The 21766-nt window shown below is 31.9% G+C and overlaps 1 long non-coding RNA gene across 2 annotated transcripts; it reads left to right on the top strand.

Moving 5' to 3' along the window:
- Nucleotides 1-543: 543 nt before the first annotated feature.
- On the top strand, nt 544-7528 carry LOC103839387. Of its 2 annotated transcripts, XR_004451652.1 has the most exons (3): nt 544-2004; nt 2095-3238; nt 3786-7528. It is a non-coding gene; the product is annotated as an uncharacterized LOC103839387 (long non-coding RNA). The 2 variants fall into 2 exon arrangements; XR_627344.3 differs by lacking the exon at nt 544-2004 and having other exon boundaries at nt 2011-3238.
- Nucleotides 7529-21766: the final 14238 nt, after the last annotated feature.

Raw genomic sequence — 21766 nt, 5'->3', positions numbered from 1 at the left:
ATCAAGGGAAATTGCCACAAATATCACATTCATAGTACCACTTTTCATGTTTACACTAACCACTTTTATCTTTACTTTTAATGAAGGGTAAAAGATAATTATACCCTTAGGTTTAACTAATCTAGACTTAGGGTTTAGAGTTGAGGGATGGAGTAACGTTTTTGGAATGTGAAATTTAGGATTCAAATAAATATAAAAATAAATACTTAAAAATATATAAAAAATTTTAAAAAATAGTTTCAAACATAATTTTCGTTTTTCAAAAAGAAATTTGAAAATTTCAAAAAGAAATTTGAAAAAATAAAAAAATTCTAAAAAAATATTTCAGAAAAAAAAATTATAAAAAAGTTCGAATTTGAAAAAGTATAATTCGAAAACATAAAAAAAAATTTACTTTTTTTTTATTATTTTTTATTTAAATAATAATTTATTATATATATAAATAACAAGGGCATAATAGTCTTTTACCACTTAATCAAGAAGATATTTTTGAAAATGTCTCCTTAGTAGTGGTAAAAATGAAAAGTGGTACCATGAAAGTGGTATACATGTAATTTCCCCTTTAATCAATGCTAAAAGAAAAAAATATGATTAAAAGAAGAAGACTAAGAAAATAAGAAGACTCAATTGCGATGAATTGTTATTTAATTATATTTTAAGTGTTTTTCAAATAAGGATTATTTATCACTGTAGAAAAATATGGTAATAATTATTAACAAAATAATAACTTATATAACAAATAGATTTTCATGTAACGTTATAAAATATGTACATATTTACATTTTTCTACTTTTGATCGGTTTTGTTCGGTTTATTCGGTTTAATCGGTTATAAACAAAACCATATCCAAATCCTACGGTTTTTATAAAATCATATCCATTCGGTATATATGGCATATACCAAAACCACACTATATTGTCTATTTCGGTTTGATTCGGTTCGGTACGGCTCGATTTTACCATATTAGACATCCCTAATAACCCCTATTAAAGATTAACATCATTTTATTTTATTTTTTCTGATTTTTTCTTAAATATTGAAAAGGTCTTTACGGCATGTGCAATGTGAATTGTTTAAGGGAAGTATCTCACAATTTATATCATAACTAATTAGAGAATCTTACAATACTAAAGGGATTGAGCTAGAGTTCTCAGCCTATCCAACTCAGCAGATTAAATCAACCAATTAGAGAGTAGTATGATGCCACATCACTCAAGCTTTGTCGACACCCTAGCGTGTCTCATCGTCTTCACCTTCTATGTGTTTCTAAGACCATTTCTAATGTATTTTGCTATTTTCACCTATAAAATAGGGGAACTTTATAATAGAGGTGAGATATGCTCCAATGTATTTAAAATAGCAATGTCTAAAATATAGAGTAAAAAAACAGAGGAATGCTATTTCTTCCTCTATAAATAGAGGAAAAAATAGAGATCTCTATTATAGAGAAAGAAATAGAGGTGTGTTGGAGCAATTTCACCTCTAAATACTATTATAGAGGTGAAAATAACAATGGGTTGGAGATGCTCTAACTTCTTTAATTCTCATCTGTAACGTCCGGCTCCCACTTACAAAACCCTTTATCTACTATGATAATCAGACCAAGAAACCGTTGAGAGTCCCTCAGCTTTTCACTTATTTATACCCATATTCACATTTTCTTCCCCACGCCAAAATATTAAAAACCGTATAAACACCCCAGAAAATTCCTTTCAAATCTGCAAAATCAATGGGGAAGGCTACAACGTCTTTCTCCAAAATTTGTTTTAGGGTTCTTGGAAATTGGCTTTTCTAGGAAAAGTTTCCATTGATTTTGCAGATTTCCTTACAGAACAGAGCCATTAACTGTCTCCCTTCCTCTCAGGTTTTCCATCTCTGGTGGTATCTTGGATGTGATCTCTCTTATCTTTATCTTTTTCTTTTAAAGCATTAGTAAGAAGAAATAGTTCTTTATTGTTGTGTGCAGGTTACAATTGAGAAGATCCAAGGAGGCATTGATATAAGGTAAAATAGTTTCTATGTAAGTTATGTGTAGCTGCTGTTATTGTATTGCTTCAATCCTGTTATGAGATTCTTGATTTCAAGTTATTGCAGATTTTGTAGATGAAAATAAGGTCAATACTTTCCAAGGAGGATATCTTCAGAAGCCTACCAAGCAATGATTATTTAGAGGTATATAACGAAGATATAATGTTCTTGGTTTAGAGAGTTAAACTATCTCAAACGTCCACTGAGAAAATTGTACTGATCGTTTGTGTTTTTTATGCAGGAAAAGAGTTTAGATATTAACAAGGCTTAGAGTGTTGGTCTAGGAGGTTCAACTGATTCCATTGGTGAATCAGGTGGATGGATGGTTTGAAAGGGAATGCACACTAGCCAGTTCCTACAACAGAGAACGGGAATTGACGATCAAATAGAGAGAGGTGAAACATTGACTCCACTTCTGAACATGTACAAAGCCCAAATGCAATTCTGTGAGGATTCAAAGCTTATGAAAGTTTTCTTAGAAGTAGTGTGATCACTCTATGAACTTTTAGTTGCATTGATAGATAAGAAAAAGTGGATACATATTGTTGTGTTTTGGTCTTTGCCTAAAATAATTTTGAGATGTTTGCTATGTTTTTCATCAGATTAAAAGGTCAATGATACCATTAGAAAATACTATATTTTCTGAGGTTACAGACAGTGACTACACTCGGGGAGTTTGTTCTATTTGTCAGCTCTTAGACAGTTATCTATAGGGTTGTTTTATTATTACGAACGTAGGAATGAGTTTCTTCTGTTCTCAGTGGTAACCTTACGAGATCTTATGATCTATTGGAAATAATGTTTCCCTGAGTTTCCTTTGTGAAACGGCCGAGGAACTCCAAGAAGCAAGTTAGAAGCTGCAACTGTAACAATGGTTTTGTACAACTAAAGAACCAATTTATGTCAAGTATATTGTTCTACAAAGTCTCACCCTTTTCTATATCTTATATTCTTGATTAGGTGTGTTCCTTAGCTTTTTTCCAACGCACGTTACCAAATTATCAACAGCCTTGAACGCATCTTGGAAGGTTCAACAGAATCAAAATGCATTCCTGTGGTTGCGGTGGCATTTAAGGTTGGAGTCCGGTTTTCTAATAACGTATATGGAGGTGTGCAGTTTGTGGATTGGGCTTAATTATCCGGCGTCCAGTAGTCAAACCGGTTTCAAACCAGCATTAGGAGTTTCCGTCTGAGATCTTTATATCTGACGGTACAACACTTTCCAATTTCCTTAATAGTAGAATAATAATAATAACGTTTTCATATCATTTAATAGGAAAATAAAATGTCACATTCTTAAAATTTAGTTTTGAAAAGAAAATTTCCGTTAATTTCATCTAAATAATCTTTTTATATTGGTTTAAATAATTTCTTTGTAAGTAAAAATCAAGAGGTTTAGGTTTTCATTAAGCGACAATGACAAAGGTTTCACGGGTTGCTCTTATTTTTCTCTAGGAATATACCACCAAGTTTTGTAAAATTACTATTCTGATTTTGAAGAGATAATGACCTTTTTCTTCCAAGTTTTATCTTACTGAAAGGTAAACTGACATTTACATACTGTCCTAATCTCTTATTTGAGTCACATTCATAGCCGTCGGCTATTAGCCGACATTCAATAAAGTAGAGAAACCATAAATTGTCTACTTTGTTGTCAGGCATTGAGTGAAATGAATTCCTGTAATACCTTCGAAAGCTTCAAGTGCCTTCTGTGATGCTTTTGTTGGATGTTTCTTTTTTTTTGTTTTTTGGCACAGATGTATTAGTCTATCAATGCAAAACTGGACAACATAACGATGTGAAGTATGCATATGAATTGAAGACTGAGACTACGACAAGATTATTGCAACAGTTGATGTTATTGAACTTTTTGCTCTATTATTTATTTGGAAAATAATATATTATCTGCCTAAATAAGTCATGTGAATGCATAATAACTGATTGTATGAAAGTGGACATTCTCTTCTTTCACGAATTATGCTTTATATAGTTGGTCGCTGTCTCGCTGATTATTGTTTTTTTTTTTTACTCATTTTTCTTCATGATCAAGTTGGATTGCTCTCTGTCCATGGTGGCTGCAGCTAAAGAGGTCTTTTATGAGATGTTCTTGAGGAGTCAATCTTTAAGAACTGATCACTGGGTACTGCCAAATCTACCGGGTTCAGTTCTCGGTTTCACTGTGGCTCCAATTTTGTGGCAAGTGCTTGTGCTAAGTTGGTTGTAGTCTCTGGTCATTGTTGCTTTACTTGTAGATGTTGTCCTCGTGTTTGCTTAAGATTGAGTTGTTGTTTAGTTTTAATTTTTTGCATCCTCTGCTCCTTGTGTTCTTTGTTGTTCTGTCAAAAACAAAATGGTAGTAAAATTTAACATTTTTACCAAAAAAAAAAAGTTGGATTGCTCTATTTATTTTAGACGGGTGTTCTCAAAATTTGAAATGAGTAATTATTTCTTACTTTAGATCTCGTAACCTCATAAAGCAGAAACTGTCAAATGTCTTTTGAAACATGTATTCTCTTACCGTGGTTAAAGCTACTATTATATGTGGATTTTTTTTCACTAGCTAGAGAAAAAGAAAGACAAAACTATGAAAAAAGTTTTTTTTTTGTGAAAAACTATGAAAGGTTTTCACCACCAAACTATTCACATAAAAATAGGGAGAAACAATGAATATGACATAAATTTGTTAAAAATAATTTTTGTTAATATATGGACTTATATTTTTCTTATAATATGACCACAATATATATGTCCGAAACCCGGACGTAGCCCGGGAAAATCTCTAGTCTTTTAATAAAGTTGACAAATAAGAGACTCGCATGGATTTTCAACGTTATGCAGAGACATATTTATTTATTGATATAAATGGTGAGATACTACTCTTGAAAAATTCCCACTATTGATGGTCTTAGTCAACCTAAAATTCTATAAAAGCACCATTAAAGTTTTAGTTATGACCTAGTTTAAGTGGTGGGTTTATTAACATATCTTATCCGATACCCAAAATGCTTACTTTTTTGGAGAAGTCATTTACGTCTTCGATCTGTTTTTTGTGTGGCATTAGAGTTTCTAAACCTTTTTAAAAAATGTAATTACATTTGAAATGAAGTGAATGTATTTAATGAATGGTTAATGAATTGGGAAACCTTAAAATATTGGTCTCATGGCCAAAAATACATGGATGGAAGCAAGTAACAAAAAGAGTAATTCCTGACGGTCAAATCCCTGAGAAATCAGTCGAAAATGGCTATGTCCAACCGGTTTTCGACGGAATTGATGGTCAGTTCTATATAGTCGGAAATCTTCTTCTCGAAAGATATAAGTATGTCCAATATTTAAGATATCTCGAAATTGCTGTCAGAAAAGAAAATAAGAGAAGGTTGATTGGAAACTGCCCTCAATGCCTAAACCACGACTCTCAACCCACAACACTAAAATCAAGAACTAACGTCAAGAAAACACTATAATCTGCAAAAAAATTCCATTCTATGAAAATCAAATCCCGTACCTTATGTGGAAATCTTTAAAATATGCATATAAATATAAATTGAATTTTAGTTGGTTCTTATTTTCCTTATAAATTTTGATGATAAGAAGTTTGTCTTGTTTTCACCCCCTTTTATAATTAAGACATGGGAAACAAAAGGTGAAATCAATAAGAGAAATAATGAACAATCTGTTAGAAGATAAAGATCAAAACAAGATAATTATCCATCTTGGACACTTGTCTCATTCTTGGAGATTATGTATTAGCCATCATCCAAATGTCACTCTAATAGTTTTGTCTTTTAGTTAATAATCGGTTTGATGAACCGACTTTAGGCTACTATAAATAGTGGCTCTTTGTATGGTTTGTATAATAATTAAGAATCCAAGAATATAGTCATTCTCTCTCTCTCGTTTCTATTTTCTAAACGAACAAATAAAAAAGTCAACTCCTCTCTATCTCTCTTGTTAAATAAACAATACACACAAAGAATAATAATACATACACACATATATATATATATAGCTGATACAGTTACATCTATCTCAATTTATATTTCACAACACGTTATCAGCACGAAGCTCTGACCAATTGAAATTTATCAATCCAAATTTTTTTAAACCAGTCGAGGTAATGTTTAAATTGATGTGTTTCAATATACTTAATTTATTTAAATTTTATTATTGTTCCAGAGTGAGAGGATAGACCTCTGTTTATTATTCGGGATGAGGCGTTGTATTTCCCGACTGATCGTTATGATAGGCTATGCCTTCACGATCAGAGAAACACGTAGTAAGCTTTGCCTCCGTGAATTGAAAAAAAAAAGTTACATGGAAGGCTTTGCTTCCATAAATAAAAGAAAAGGTCAAAAATGGTAGACTAAGTCTCCTCGGACATTGAAAAAAGTAAAAGTTAAAATGGTAGACCATGTCTCCTCGGACTTTGATAAATAATGATCAATATGGTAGTCTATGACTCCTCAGATCATGTGGTAAGCTAAGCCTCCTAGTTTTATTTATGCTCTTTAAATTTCTGCAATTTAATTTACGCATTTAATTTATGCCTTTAATTTCTGTATTTAAATTTCCGTCTTTATATATTATTATTCTATGAATTCGGTTATCATGTCAAATTTGACAAAGCTCAAAATAAATACCCTTGATATTACGAGAAATAATTATAAGACTTGGCCAGCGGGTGCAAAGATGCACCTGAGAAAAAATGAGCTTTGAGAAATCATCGATAAGTTGAAAACTATATCAGATGAGAAAAAGAAAAGCCATGATATTTACACCAATTCAATGATGGTTTAGAAGATGAGGTATATCATGAGAAAAGATCTAGAAGATCTTTGATAATTAAATCCTTGAAAGAAAGGATTGGCCAATTTGTTGGAGTTGATGTAAATCCTCCGTGAGAATTGAAAAGAAAAGAAACTCATGATACTAAACCATCAAATCGGTCCTATTAGAAAATGACGAGGCTGTGGATGCGGTTGAAACCGCTATCGTGGTCGTGGAAGAGGACGAAGAAGAAGATTCCGTTTCTATGAGAATAATGAAAACTTCCACGAAAAATGAAAGTGGCCGGGTGATAAAAGGCAAACAAAAAATGTTTGCTATAGATACGGCCATAAAAAAATTGGGTACGTAGTTGACGTACGCCAATATTTAGCCGATCTATATCGAGAATCAAAAAAAAAAAGGAGGAATGAAGTATATTAAACTTCGTTTCTTATGAGCCCGAACCATCTTTCATAGCTTGAATACTCATCTTGATGATTCAGATTTTATGGTTGGTCCAGAAAATAAATATAAAATATCATGTGATATGAGAATTATCTTTCTGAATAAGATTTAAAGATTCAGGATGGAGATAGATAAACCTGGCAGATATTGAGTCATCGTACATGACTACTAAAGGTAACACATATTTGTTTTCTCTCAAAGTAAATAAGTATAGTATCTAGTAATATAAAAAATACTATTGGCTCTAGAAGAGCTTATAATGAAAAGACATGCATAAAAAAAAATGGCAAAATTATAAATGAGCGGTAAACCTGGAGTTTACTGATATATAGCCATCTCCAATAATGTTATTGACATTATTGTGAAATGCTGAAAAACCAGAAGTTTTTCACATATAGCTTGTCAAGAAAATAAAGGAAACCATCATGGGTGATGGAATCATTAAACAAGTTCATAATATGTGATTTCTTTAAGCAAATCCCAAATTAAGATCTCACTCTAAAGGATTTGAAACATAATTCATTCCAAATGAGAAAACTGAATATGTTATTGGTTCTAGAGTGGGATTCAGTATGAGATTTTAGACATGGAGTGTCATCATCTCCAGGGAGAAAATTAAAGAATCCTAGGGAGTGGAACATTGAGAAATTATGTTCGCACTTGAATAAGAACTTGATAAAGTAAATATAAGTAAGATGATCCCCATGATCGGGTGTAAACATGCAGTCATGCATGCAATAAAGACATATACAATCCAGAGGGATAAGTATATGGATAATTAGAAATATGCTCGAAAATTTGCTGGAAGCATATGATAAGCTGATGGAATGAGATATGCGAAATGAATTACAATGAAAAATAGATAATCTATTTATAAAATGGCTGCCAGACATTTTGATGAAATAATGATATCTCATATTCCAGCTGAAAATGCTCCAATAAGAAAATGTGTCCTAAAAAGACGATATATGAGTCTATATCACGCTGGAGACGTGATAGACCACTTTGCTTCCAAAGAGTCCTCGAAAAAGAGCAAATACATGAATAGAGGATGAATCTCATGAAGAGACCGCTGATATGGTTAATATTACAGTCAGGTATCTGGGTAAATCATCGATGATGATAAAAAGATCTCGATTAACCATATCAGTACGGGTAAAAAGATGGAACCAAAGAGAAAATAGATTCTCGACAATAAAATGAAAAAGCGCTATATAAATAAGGATTATGAATCTACCTCTATGTATGAGGGTAGAGTGAATTGATTTGCCATCAATTCGATATAAAGCTCATTAGAAAAGCGAGAGATTTTTGGACCAAAAGTCCAAGGTATAGTTCTCCAGAGAATGAAATGAAAGATGACCTTGAGGTATGAAAAACGGCTTGTTCTGAGGTCACTAGAGAAAATTTAAAATAGATGCAATATATTGAAATGTCTGGCAGGACAAAAATGACTTGAGTTGCATCTTGATATTTAGTAGTCCCTGGAGAGTTAAAGATGCTCTCGGGAATGTATCGAACTCTGGAAGAGTTAGAACAAGCCGTATATAAGGTGTCTTGAACTGGTAACTAGTGATATGTTTACGGCACGATTTGACGATTGCCATTTTAATGAGGATGAATTTCTCACGTTAGGGGAAGGAATTTGAGAAATTCCTAAAGAGATTACATGGTGTACATAGTCGTTGTTACACCTTGATCCCCCTACGGATCAAAGAGAACATGAAGTTCAGAAAATTATGCATTTGCAAACCAATTACCAGATGTGTTCACACATACGACATGATATACCCGCTGAAATGTTCCATCAAGAGTTGATGTTCCTAAAGAACAAAGTGATGGTGACAAAATAAATGAACCTATGGTTCAGTTAAAGAGGGGGAGACTAGCGGGTTCTAGAAATAAAAATAAAAAACAAAAGAAATTGGTTGAGAAAATTTGCAAGGTTCCTGAAGAACCTGATACTGAAAAATGTCTGAAAGAAGACGTAAGTGGAAAGGTTCAAAGAAAATCTGATACTGAAAGATGTCTGAAAGAAGACATAAATGGTAAAGTTGCAGAAGAACCTGATATTATAAGATGTTTGAAAGAAAGCATAAGTGGAAAGGTTCCAGAAGAACCTGATACTGAAAAATGTCTGAAAAAAGGCATAGATGAAAAGGGTCAAGATGAACCAAATAAATATGGATCCAGATGACGAGAAGGGAACATAAAAGTATGAGATTTTCATCAATTACGCCCTTGATGAAAAGTAATAGATAAAAGATGTTGATGGAATCTTCTCCTTTTCTGTGTCCAAAGATATCGATCATGAAAATGATGATCCCGGTCCAAGGTCCATTTTGGAATGTTAAAAGATATGATTGGGAGGAGTGGCAGAAGGCCATTCGAATTGAATTATTCTCCCTAAATAAAAGGAATGTCTTTGGACATATTGTCATAATGCCTGAGAATATAAATCTTGTTGGGTATAAGTGGGTATTCGTGAGAAAAGTAACACGATATTAAGCCTGATTAGTTGCCCAAAGTTTTTTTCAGAGACCGGAAATTGATTTTGAGAAAACATATTTTCGGGTAATGGATGCAATTACGTTTAGATTTTGATGAGCATAACGGCATCTAAAAATCTTGAAATACATCTCATGGATGTTGTGACTGCATATTTGTATGGATCGTTGGATAACGATATATATATGAGGCTCCCTGAGGGATTGAAAATGGCTGAAGCATTGAAAGAAAAATCCAGGGAGATTTGTTTGGTCAAGTTATAGTGATCACTATATGGATTAAAGCAATCCAGACGCATGTAGTACAATCGCTTAAGTGAATATCTTTTGAGTAAAGGATATGTGAATAATGCGATATGTCCATGCGTTTTTATAAAGAAATCGTCATATGGCTTTGTGATCATTGATGTATATGTAGATGACCTGAACATAATTGGAACTCAAAAGTAGGTTGATGATGCTCGAACTCATATGAAAGAAGAGTTCGAAATAAAAGATCTCGGCAAGAGAAATTTTGTCTTGGGCTCCAGATAGAGCATCTCCGAGAAAGAATAATTGTGCATCAATCATATCATACGAAAAGGTTATTGAAACGCTTTTGTATGAATAAAGCAACTCCTTTGAGTACTCCAATGGTAAATAGATCTCTAGATGTTGAAAGAGATGTTTAAAAGATCCTGCTCATTTTATTTATGGAAATTAGAACGGCATCGAGAACATATTCGTTCTCTCCAAGGTACGTATTGCTGTAGGATTGATTTATCCTAGAAACCCCGAGTTTGGTATGATTTTGCAGATACATGATATTTATAAAGTCGAACACAAACCGGATATGGTTTTACAACTGGTGGAACCGCGATCTCTTGGCGGTCCCAGAAACAAACTCTGGTTGCGACATCTTTGAATTATACATAAACTATTGCGCTTCACGAAGCATGTCGAGAATATGTGTGGCTTAGGTCAATGAGACACCATATACAAGAATCAAGTGGAGTAGTCAACGAGAAAGAGCCGACGAAAATATTTGAATACAATTCGGTTTGTGTTGCTCAACTCAAAGAAGGCTATATCAAGAGCGACAGAACAAAGTACATCCCTCAAAGATTTTTCTCGTACATAAGGGAGCTCGAGAAAAATAAAGAGATGGACATTGAGTATGTACGGTCATGCGATAATCCGGCTGACTTGTTCACAAAAGCTCTTCCGACTACAACATTCTGAGAACACATTTATGGTATCAGAATGCGGCATATGAGTGACCTGTAACAAGAAAGCTAGGTCCACTATTCTCACAGAGAGATTAAAGCAGTGTACTCTTTTTTTCTTGTCATGGTTTTTATCCCAATAGATTTTTCCATAACTAGGTTCTTAACGAGGTACTACTTAATACAAGATGGATAATCAAGGGATGTCATTCTAATAGCTTTATCTTTTAGTTAATAGTCGGTTCGATGAACCGACTTTAGGCTACTATAAATAGTGGTTCTTTGTATGGTTTGTATAATAAATAAGAATCCAAAAATATAGTCATTCTCTCTCTCGTTTCTATTTTCTAAACGAACAAATAAAAAAGTCAATTCCTCTCTATCTCTCTTGTTAAATAAACAATACACACAAAGAATAATAATATATACATATATATATATATAGCTGATATAGTTACATCTATCTCGACTTATATTTCACAACACAATCATTTTTCTTCTTCTTGTTTTTACCGAAATATATTTTTATTGCACATAAACATTTAAAGATTACAAAATGATACACCAAAGGGACACAACAGATTTTTTTTGGAGTGAAAGCCCTAACCAACAACAAGAGAAAAAACTAACTAACTTTGCTCGGCATTCGGCAGCAAACGGACCAAAGTTATATCATCCAAACGACAACTACCAAGCTTAAAACCTCCAACAAGAGAAAAAAACCCAAAAATCCTAAACCTAGAGTCAGAGCTTATGTCATAATACATATACTAAAATATAATACCTAAATACATATACATCCTACTATATAAAAGGAGCTAAATCATTGCTTCCTAAGCCTATCCACATATGCACAAATATTCAGGACCAACCAATATGCCAGGTCATTACGAAGTGGGCTTGCAATTAAAAACAAAAATTCAACAATTCGCAGCCCATTAGACCCATCTCCTAGCCCACTCCCGAGCCACTCTCTCATAAGCATAATCCCGTATTCTAAACATCTCGTGTTAAATTTTTTAAAACACTCATATCTTAGAAATAGTTTAGAAAATATATTTATATAAATATTTTTTCTTGAATAATATTTAATTGTAATTTTTTGTATCTTTTTAACTTTTATAATAAAAATATTGTTTTTTTTTTTTTGATGAAATATCAAATTTATTGATCAAGCAAAGAATGTTATTTACATAAGTATGACTACTCTACTATCTTTATGTATGAACCAGTGCTTCTTCACATACTAAGCTGGAACCAACGGCTGAGTAATCCTCCATATTTGTGATCGAACCTGTATTTGAGTGATGAGATTCTGTTTCTCACTGCCTTATCAATGCGCCGACGCATATGATCAGTGGTGACTCTGCTTTGCTGATGACGCCTCCCATTCCTTTCTCTCCAAATGTGGTAAATTGTGGTCTGCAACAAAAGCTTCACCAAAACAGTATCAGCTTTCCCTTGACTCATTCTTTGTATGCGATGCAGTGTCCATTGCCAATCCGGATTGATGCTGATGCCAATAAGTCTCCTAGCCAGACTCTCCCACACTGTGTAGGAATAAGGACATGCGAAGAACAAATGATCACGCGTTTCATCTCTCTCTCCACAGAGTTCACAACTCTGTACCATTCCCCATTGTCTCATACGATCACCAGTTGATAGTCTATTCTTCACTGCTAGCCAAGTTATGAATGAGAATCGTGGGACCCCTTGTGTGAACCAGATTACTCGACTCCACTCGACTGTAGGCCTCCTAGACCTCACTTGCTCCCACGTACTAGCCGCAGAGTAATGATCTCTGTAATCATCACTCCCATGCTTCCACAATACTATGTCCTTGCCGTTCTCTGGTTGCGGAGGTTCTCTTTGTAAGATACTATTTCTCAGCTCGTGGAACCTACGGCTTCTACTTCCTCGTATGCTCCACTCTTCCAATGTAACAGCATCGCTAACCTTAGCGTGTCTCCTAATGCCCAAATAAGTAGTGCCTGTAGGACCTGTGATGTCGATCAGCTTCCCTTGCCCCAACCAATCATCAAACCAAAAGTGACAGTTGTTGCCATCTTGGATATCAAACCTCAAAAATTCATAAGCCACATCTCTCAATTTGAGTAACTTCCTCCATATCCAAGACCCCTTTGTGTCATCTCTTACATCCCAGAATGAATTATATTTGAGCAAATAATGCTTAACCCAGCTCACCCACAGTGAAGTAGGTTGAGTGAAGAGACGCCAAATGAGTTTCAGAGCAAATACTCTGTTCGTCTCCCGCAGCTTCCGGATTCCAAGACCTCCCTCCTCTTTTGGAACACACAAATCATCCCAACTGACCTTTGCTTTATGAGTTTGTGTTGGTGAGCCTGACCAGAGGAAGGCACTACACATACTCTCTATCTTATCAAGACATTTCGCAGGCAGTATGAATGCCTGACTCCAAAAATTGACCATACTGGCTATGACTTATATTGTTTTCACATAGCAACAAAATATATATAAGAATTATCTTACTTTTAATTTTTTTTTATAATTTTATTATATTATTTTAGAATCAAATATTTAATATTAATATAACATAAAAATTTTATATGATTAAAATAAAATTCGTTTTTAATTATATATAAAATTCATTAAGAGTATTGTTTTAATTAACACATTAGCGAATCAGTTAGAAATTAATAATAAATCAATAACCTATCTAAAAGTCCAAAACCTAATAAAATATGACAAATAAGAAAAACTAACTAAATTTTAATATAAAATAGAAATTTAATATTATTAAAATAAAATTCATTTTAATATATATATATAATATTAATTAAGGGTATTTTTTAAATTAATAAATTAGTGACTTAGCTAAAAATAAATAATAAATCAATAATTTAGCTAAAACCTAATAAAAACATGACAAATAAGCATATTTATTAAAATTATGGATAATATAAAATATGATTGATTCTTTAATACAAAATTAAAACATAATTTTGCCGTATCGGTGTTACAAAAAAAACAATCATTAATAGTGTCGTAGGAATTATTTCTTTCCCGTTAGCGAATAAAATTGAAGCAGAGTTTTGGAGGATAGCTCAACATATAGACGAGATTATGGAGATTGATATGAGAGTTGAGGTAACGGACACAACTGTTCCTCCTTAAAGAAACGCTCCTGCTAGACATCCTGGATAAATGAAAGAGACATGTTTGGACTTTCAGACACTAAAGACGTGTCTCATTCTCTCATGTTTTTATTTTCAATTATAAATAACTTGGTCCTTGTCCGCTCTACGCGCGGATAGTATTTTGATTTTTTTTTCATATTTTTGTACTATTATATCAATTGTTTAGTTTTATAAAATGTTATGTTTTTTACTGTAAATTTGGAATTAAAAATCTAATTTTTCCTTACTGTAAAGTAAGTTAATTTTTTTGAATCTTACCACAACACATTATACACGAATAAAATATAGTTGGTATTTATATTCTTATTTGGTGTAATATTGAAAATTTTGATAGTTTGTTTAAATAGTTTTTTTTAATTATATATTTTAGGATTGATTTTCGTGACTATATTCTATAATTGTCTAAAAAAATAGTTTGTCCCATATAGACATCCACATAAATATGGACTTCTGATAAATTTGTTCATTGGGATATTTAGTTTCACTTTCAACTTTATTCTCTTTTTTTGGCATCCTCATGCTAGCTTGTGGGGCTATGCAACTTGGTGCAAAAGGGTTTACAAAAGCTGATAGAGATGCGCGTGATCGGACACTTTTTGCTACGCTATTCGTACGGAATTTTAAAGATATAGGAATATAGGCAATAGAAAGTTCAGAAAATTCTTTGGATACAGCATGTATTTCGTCGAGCTCCGAGTTCAACGCAGGCTAATCTTCCTCCTTTTGAATGAGTATAACCAGTTGTTCACAGTCGATTGAAAGACCATCTCTCTGTGTCCAAACTTCAGTATCACTTGCATTGCCCATAGTAAACCTTCAGCTTTTGCAGTGGTGATTTGGTGCGTGTATATCGGCCCTTGCTCCAAACAGCATTGGAAAGTCACCATCCATTAACACAAAGCCAAGTCCAAACATGTCTCTTTCATTTATCCAGGATGTCTAGCAGGAGCGTTTCTTTAAGGAGGAACAGTTGTGTCCGTTACCTCAACTCTCATATCAATCTCCATAATCTCGTCTATATGTTGAGCTATCCTCCAAAACTCTGCTTCAATTTTATTCGCTAACGGGAAAGAAATAATTCCTACGACACTATTAATGATTGTTTTTTTTGTAACACCGATACGGCAAAATTATGTTTTAATTTTGTATTAAAGAATCAATCATATTTTATATTATCCATAATTTTAATAAATATGCTTATTTGTCATGTTTTTATTAGGTTTTAGCTAAATTATTGATTTATTATTTATTTTTAGCTAAGTCACTAATTTATTAATTTAAAAAATACCCTTAATTAATATTATATATATATATTAAAATGAATTTTATTTTAATAATATTAAATTTCTATTTTATATTAAAATTTAGTTAGTTTTTCTTATTTGTCATATTTTATTAGGTTTTGGACTTTTAGATAGGTTATTGATTTATTATTAATTTCTAACTGATTCGCTAATGTGTTAATTAAAACAATACTCTTAATGAATTTTATATATAATTAAAAACGAATTTTATTTTAATCATATAAAATTTTTATGTTATATTAATATTAAATATTTGATTCTAAAATAATATAATAAAATTATAAAAAAAAATTAAAAGTAAGATAATTCTTATATATATTTTGTTGCTATGTGAAAACAATATTTTTATTATAAAAGTTAAAAAGATACAAAAAATTACAATTAAATATTATTCAAGAAAAAAATATTTATATAAATATATTTTCTAAACTATTTCTAAGATATGAGTGTTTTAAAAAATTTAACACGAGATGTTTAGAATACGGGATTATGCTTATGAGAGAGTGGCTCGGGAGTGGGCTAGGAGATGGGTCTAATGGGCTGCGAATTGTTGAATTTTTGTTTTTAATTGCAAGCCCACTTCGTAATGACCTGGCATATTGGTTGGTCCTGAATATTTGTGCATATGTGGATAGGCTTAGGAAGCAATGATTTAGCTCCTTTTATATAGTAGGATATTTCTACGTGTTCTTCAAGTAAAGGACGCTTTGACTATTTCCCTTAGGCCTGGGCAAAATAATCGGAACCGAAGAACCGAACTAGAACCAAACCGAAATACCTGAAATCAGAACCGGACCAATACCCGAATGGTTTCTATATTTTTATATCTGAAATAACCGAACCGAACCGAGAACCTAACGGGTACTCGAATATATGAAAATAATAATTATATATACATATAACATAACTAAATATATATTTTAATTAAAATTCTATTAAAATTATCTGAAAATAGTTGAGGATAAATAAATTATTATAAAGTATCCGAACTACCTAAAAGTATCCGAAACTATCCGGATAGTTTTATCCGAAATATCCAAAAAATAATCTAAATCATCTTAATTATTTGATATTTTACCTTAAATAACTGATATTTTATCCAAATTATCCGTACTACCCGAACTATCCGAACCCGAACCAGATCCAAATGAGAACCGATTTTTTTCTTAGTGTTTTCTGGTTCCTACATTTACTATCCGAACCCGAAACTATCCAAACTGAACCGAACCAAAAATATGTCAAGTAGTAAATGGATTCTCTAGCCTCCTATCCGAACTACCCGAAATCCGAAAATCCCCGAACCGAACCGAACCTATACCCAAAATTCCCGGGCCTGTTCCACCCAAAGATTGATCAAGTTTCGTTTCCCCCCTATTTACTTTCAGGGCAAACTTCTCATTCAACATAACAATATTATTATAAAATCACACAACCATTACCCTTACAGATGCAAACATAGCTTAAGACAAACATCTAATAGTTTCTAACACTTTTTTAAAGATTGTTCTTTACTCTTAGCAATGTCATCATGCTACCAGGAGTGAACCCTATCACCCTTTTTGATATCTTAGAACACAAGTTTGCTTTGATGTCAATGAAGGCCCCTCCTCAAAGATAAAAGAGTTTGTGAAGAACAAACTAATAAAACACATAACACAAGTTTCTTTTGACAAATTCAATCTGCCTTTTTATTTCTTTTTGGCTTTTCTTATATAGAAACAAACGTAACTTACGTTCCCAACAAAACATGAAGCATAAAGATAATGGAAGAGAATCTGGGATCCTATAACCTAGGAGCAGAGAGACTAATTAATTAAATAACTGAAATAAGAAAAGGAAGTAAAGATATGATATGTCGGTAAACTTGAGGTTTAGTTTCTTTCTTGTTGACTTCCAGTTCATCCCCACTTTAGACGTATCAATACTCCCATTCCCAAATAAAACCTTGTCCTCAAGGTTCGTGTGGTGATTCTTCCTCTCGTCTTACTTCTTTTGGTGGAAGCGTTTGTTATATGTTTCGGAGGTGATGTAGAACAAAATCCAGACCCAAACTTGGACGAGTTAAATAGTTTATGCTCTACTGGTTGCTTGAATCGAAAAGTGCGATGCTTGTGTCTCATTGGAGAAGATCGTGCTCGTACACGTTTTGGTGGTGCAGTCTTGTGAGCCAAGTTTTCTTGTACACATCGTGGTGCATTACCACCATCAGATCTTCTTCCGCTAAGTTTGATCTTTTTCACCATCTCCATCATATGATTCATGGTTGCCTTGAGACTCCTAAAATCTTTTCAGTTATACTAACCTTGATCTTTTGGAACTCGGCATGAACTTTATGGAGCAATTCAGTTTTCACTTCATGGAAGCCCACCACCCCATCTGTTGGAACTATTTTTTTAGGAGTCGGATAAGTAAAAAATAAGTATATGTGAATAGAGTTTTCCAAGCCTACTGAATTGAGTAAAAATATAATCTAATGTGAAGTAAATGTTGTATTTTATATAGAGAAAATCCACCACATTTGTAAGCCCATAGGATGAGTAAAATGATAGAAAATATTTTTATTAAGTTGATGACTAAGTTAAGTCTATTTGGTGACAAATCTAACTTAGTGACCAATTTTTGAAACTTAGTGACAAATGGCTAATACTAAAGTTCACTTGGTGTCTAACTGATGTAGCGGAAGCCTTATAAAATAGAACTAGAGATCCGTTGATTCTGAGAATACCCGGAAAACTAGGATAATAACAAAGATCTTATTTAGTCTAAGAATGCCTAAGATCAATGTCTTCTTAAATTCGTTGAGATTACCAATGATCTACCGAAAACAAGGAACAAAAGAGAAATCTCTTAACTTTTATTAATTCAAATCATAAACTACATAAAACCATAGCCTCAAAGACTATATATAAGAAAACATAAAAGCTCTAACACATAAAGATAATTATCCTAATAATAAATAAAACTTTAAATAATTAAAATATTAGAATATTCCTAAATATTCTCTCTCCATCACTAACCATGACAACTGATATCATTTAAATTACCCTAACGAGTGATTTGTATTCTCTCAAATTATAGGTCGAGTTGTAGCATTTAGGGATCGAATTCACATGGAGCTAAGACATACAAAAGATCTAATAGTTATGTGGTTAAGCTAGGCAAATAGGAGGTTGATTGTTTTCAGTTTCTAGATTAGTTTTTTATTTTTGTTTCTTCAAAAACCATTTTCTGTCCAATCAAGTTTTTGATTCCCTAAAAGTTAGGAAAACTGATTTTGCAAAAAACTAGTTTTAAACCAATCAAGATTTTGACAAAAAAGGCTTTTCTATAAAATAGGGAAACTGGTTTTTAGATCTCTTGACCAAATTTCAAAGAAAAACCAAAACCCATGTTTTGGTGGTTTTGTAAAGTGTACGATTACTTTTCATATATTTTTTTCTTATTTTTGTAAATATCAATATAAAATACATGACCATTAGATGTATATACTTTCTATCTTTTTGTTTAAGTAATTTTGTTTTAATAATGTGAAATAATTTATTTTTATTTCATATATGTAAAATAAATTTAGATATTTATTTATAATACTAACAAAGTGTAAACTAATTGTAAATACTAGTTATTAAATTCTATAAATATAATTATTGAATAATTTATTAGACATTCAAAAATAACTAAAAATTATAAAAACATAAAATATTTTTTAATAACCAAATATAATATATTAATTTTTAAAATAGAAAGTTTCCATTCAAGTTTTAAAAAATAAAAATAATTTAGATATATTTATGATTTATATTTTAGTATAATGTATTAAAAAAATATAGTAATTAAAAACACGGTAATGTATTTTTATGTTTTAAATAAGAATCACAATATTTTGATCAGTTTTAATAGTAACTTCTAAATGTTTAATTTGTCTTTTTGTTGTATTATTTTAAAATAATGTATTACTTGCTTTTTTGATAAACTTAAAAACTACACCAAAACCAAAAACCAAAATCAAAATCAAAATCTAAAAACCAAAAACCAAAACAAAAAGCTGAAAATCAAAAATAAAAAGCTAAAAACCAAAAACCAAAAACTAAAACCAAAATCTAAAAACCAAAAACAAAAACTAAAAACTACCCCAAACAATCATCACCTAGGTTTAAATGTAAATAGCAGTGGTTTGAACAAAGTAATTGCTCGGTTGATTGATTGGGTTTTGAAACAGATATGAAAAGAACCAAGCTTTCGCTTTCGCCCTAATATCTATAGGCAATGTCCTAATTAGCTATTTTAGAACAAAAGCATTAAGAACATTTTAATTGATAGATATTCTAACACTTAGTAATTCTATATTTTGGGCTAATCCCTTATGAATATCTGAACCATAAATCTAACAAAGAGAACTAATCAGACATAGCCAAGCAATTCATAACAAATAAATATGAAAACTGCATAAATAGATAAGAGTAGAAAAACTTGGAGTTCCAATCACAAATCTCTGAAGGAGTTCTTGGATCTTCTCTCCAAACCTAAGATTCTAAGTATTTTGCTGTAAGAAAGTATGAAAGTGTAGAAAACGTGTGTTGCCTAGAACAATGGCAAAGCACATAAATATTAGGTTAAAACTCGTCAGGGAGAATCCGGTAATTCTTGTGGGACTTGAGCTTAAAGTCAGTTGGAACCAAATCTGGCATTTTCGCGCTTCGATGTCGATCGACAACACAAAGTGTGTGTCGATTGATTAGCGTCTTCAATAATCGATCGCTAGGCTGTTCGATGGTCAGCTACAAGTTCTTTATCATTTTATCTCCAAAATCACCACTTTCCTCCAAATCACTCCAAAACCTGAAAACATACTAAAAAGACTCCAAAAAAACGTAATGTATTTAAAAACATCATATAATAAATCCACCTAATTATAAATAAAAGGATGAAATTATTAAAAATAATATAAAAATGTAAACTATATTTTTCATTTAAAATAAATAATATAAATTAAAATTTATTATATATAGTAATGGCGTCAAAAAGTTTCTAGTTGTGATTACATATGCATGTTGGGGAAAATGGGCATTTAAATCTTCAACTATTTAAAATCCGCAAATTTAATACCGAACTATTACTTGCACGATTTTATTCTCCAACTAATAGTTGACTTGACAAATTGGTGACTAAAATAGTCAATTGTTAAATTATAAATGATTTTTGTTAACTTTTTATCAATTATCTTCGTCACTGAACTTTAAAAACTCAAAATCTTCAAATTCAAATCCTAATTTAAATTGAAGTCGATTTCCGACGACGATAACTGAGATTTCCGGTGATAAAATAGCAAATTCGACCCAATTACGAAAACAAATATCACCGGAAATTACCTTTTCCATTGCCGGAAATCTTCTCCACTCAAAGTTAAAATTTGTGTTTGGGGATTTCAAATTTTTCAGATTAAATGGCGAGGATAATTGATATAAAACTAACGAGATTCGTTTATGATTTAACAGTTGATTTTTTTAGTCACTAATTTGCCAAGTCAACTTTAAATTAGGGAATAAAATCGTGCAAGTGATATTTCAGTATTATATTTGCTCATTTGAAATAGTTGAGGATTTAAATGGTCATTTTCCCTTGCATGTTGTGCGTAAAACTTGCACACGCACCAACCCATGTTCTAAACACGTTTTATCTATGCGCATAGGTCCCATGTCTGATCGAGATGTCCAAAGCAATAAAACAAAAAACAAAATTGTGGTTTGAAATGAAGCATACCTATTTTAAATTTGTGGTTTAAGATATGGGTTTGAAGTAATTTTGCAATATCAACATTTGTGTGACCATACAAATAAAGAGTCAGCACTACAAGAAAACACAACATTAACAACGGCGAAATTCATAGTAAGTTCGTCGTAAAATAGATTTTACGAGGAATTAGCGAGGAAACTAGTTTCGTAGTTATCCGTTCGTCGTAACATATTTTTTCTCGTCAATTCGTTGTAAATTAGCGAGAAACACATTTCGTCGTAAAGACGAAAAAAAGATTTCATCGCAAAAACTACGTAACCTTTCCACGTAAAGAGGACACTACATTTCCTCATAAATACTACGAAAGATATTCCTCAAAAATTACACATAAACCCTTCCACGTAAAATACTCATTAAGCTTTCCTCGTAAACTTTCCACGTAATGTAGTCGTAATTTAACTACGAATTTACTTCGATTTTTTATTTTCCTGAATTAAAAAAATAATAAAAATTATTTAATTTATTAATAAAAATATAATTTAAAAATAAACGTAAAATCAAAAATATTTTATACATAAATA

Source organism: Brassica rapa, chromosome A09 (assembly GCF_000309985.2).
Source record: "Brassica rapa cultivar Chiifu-401-42 chromosome A09, CAAS_Brap_v3.01, whole genome shotgun sequence".
NCBI classification, from domain to species: domain Eukaryota; kingdom Viridiplantae; phylum Streptophyta; class Magnoliopsida; order Brassicales; family Brassicaceae; genus Brassica; species Brassica rapa.
This window is presented reverse-complemented; position numbering and strand designations above follow the sequence as displayed.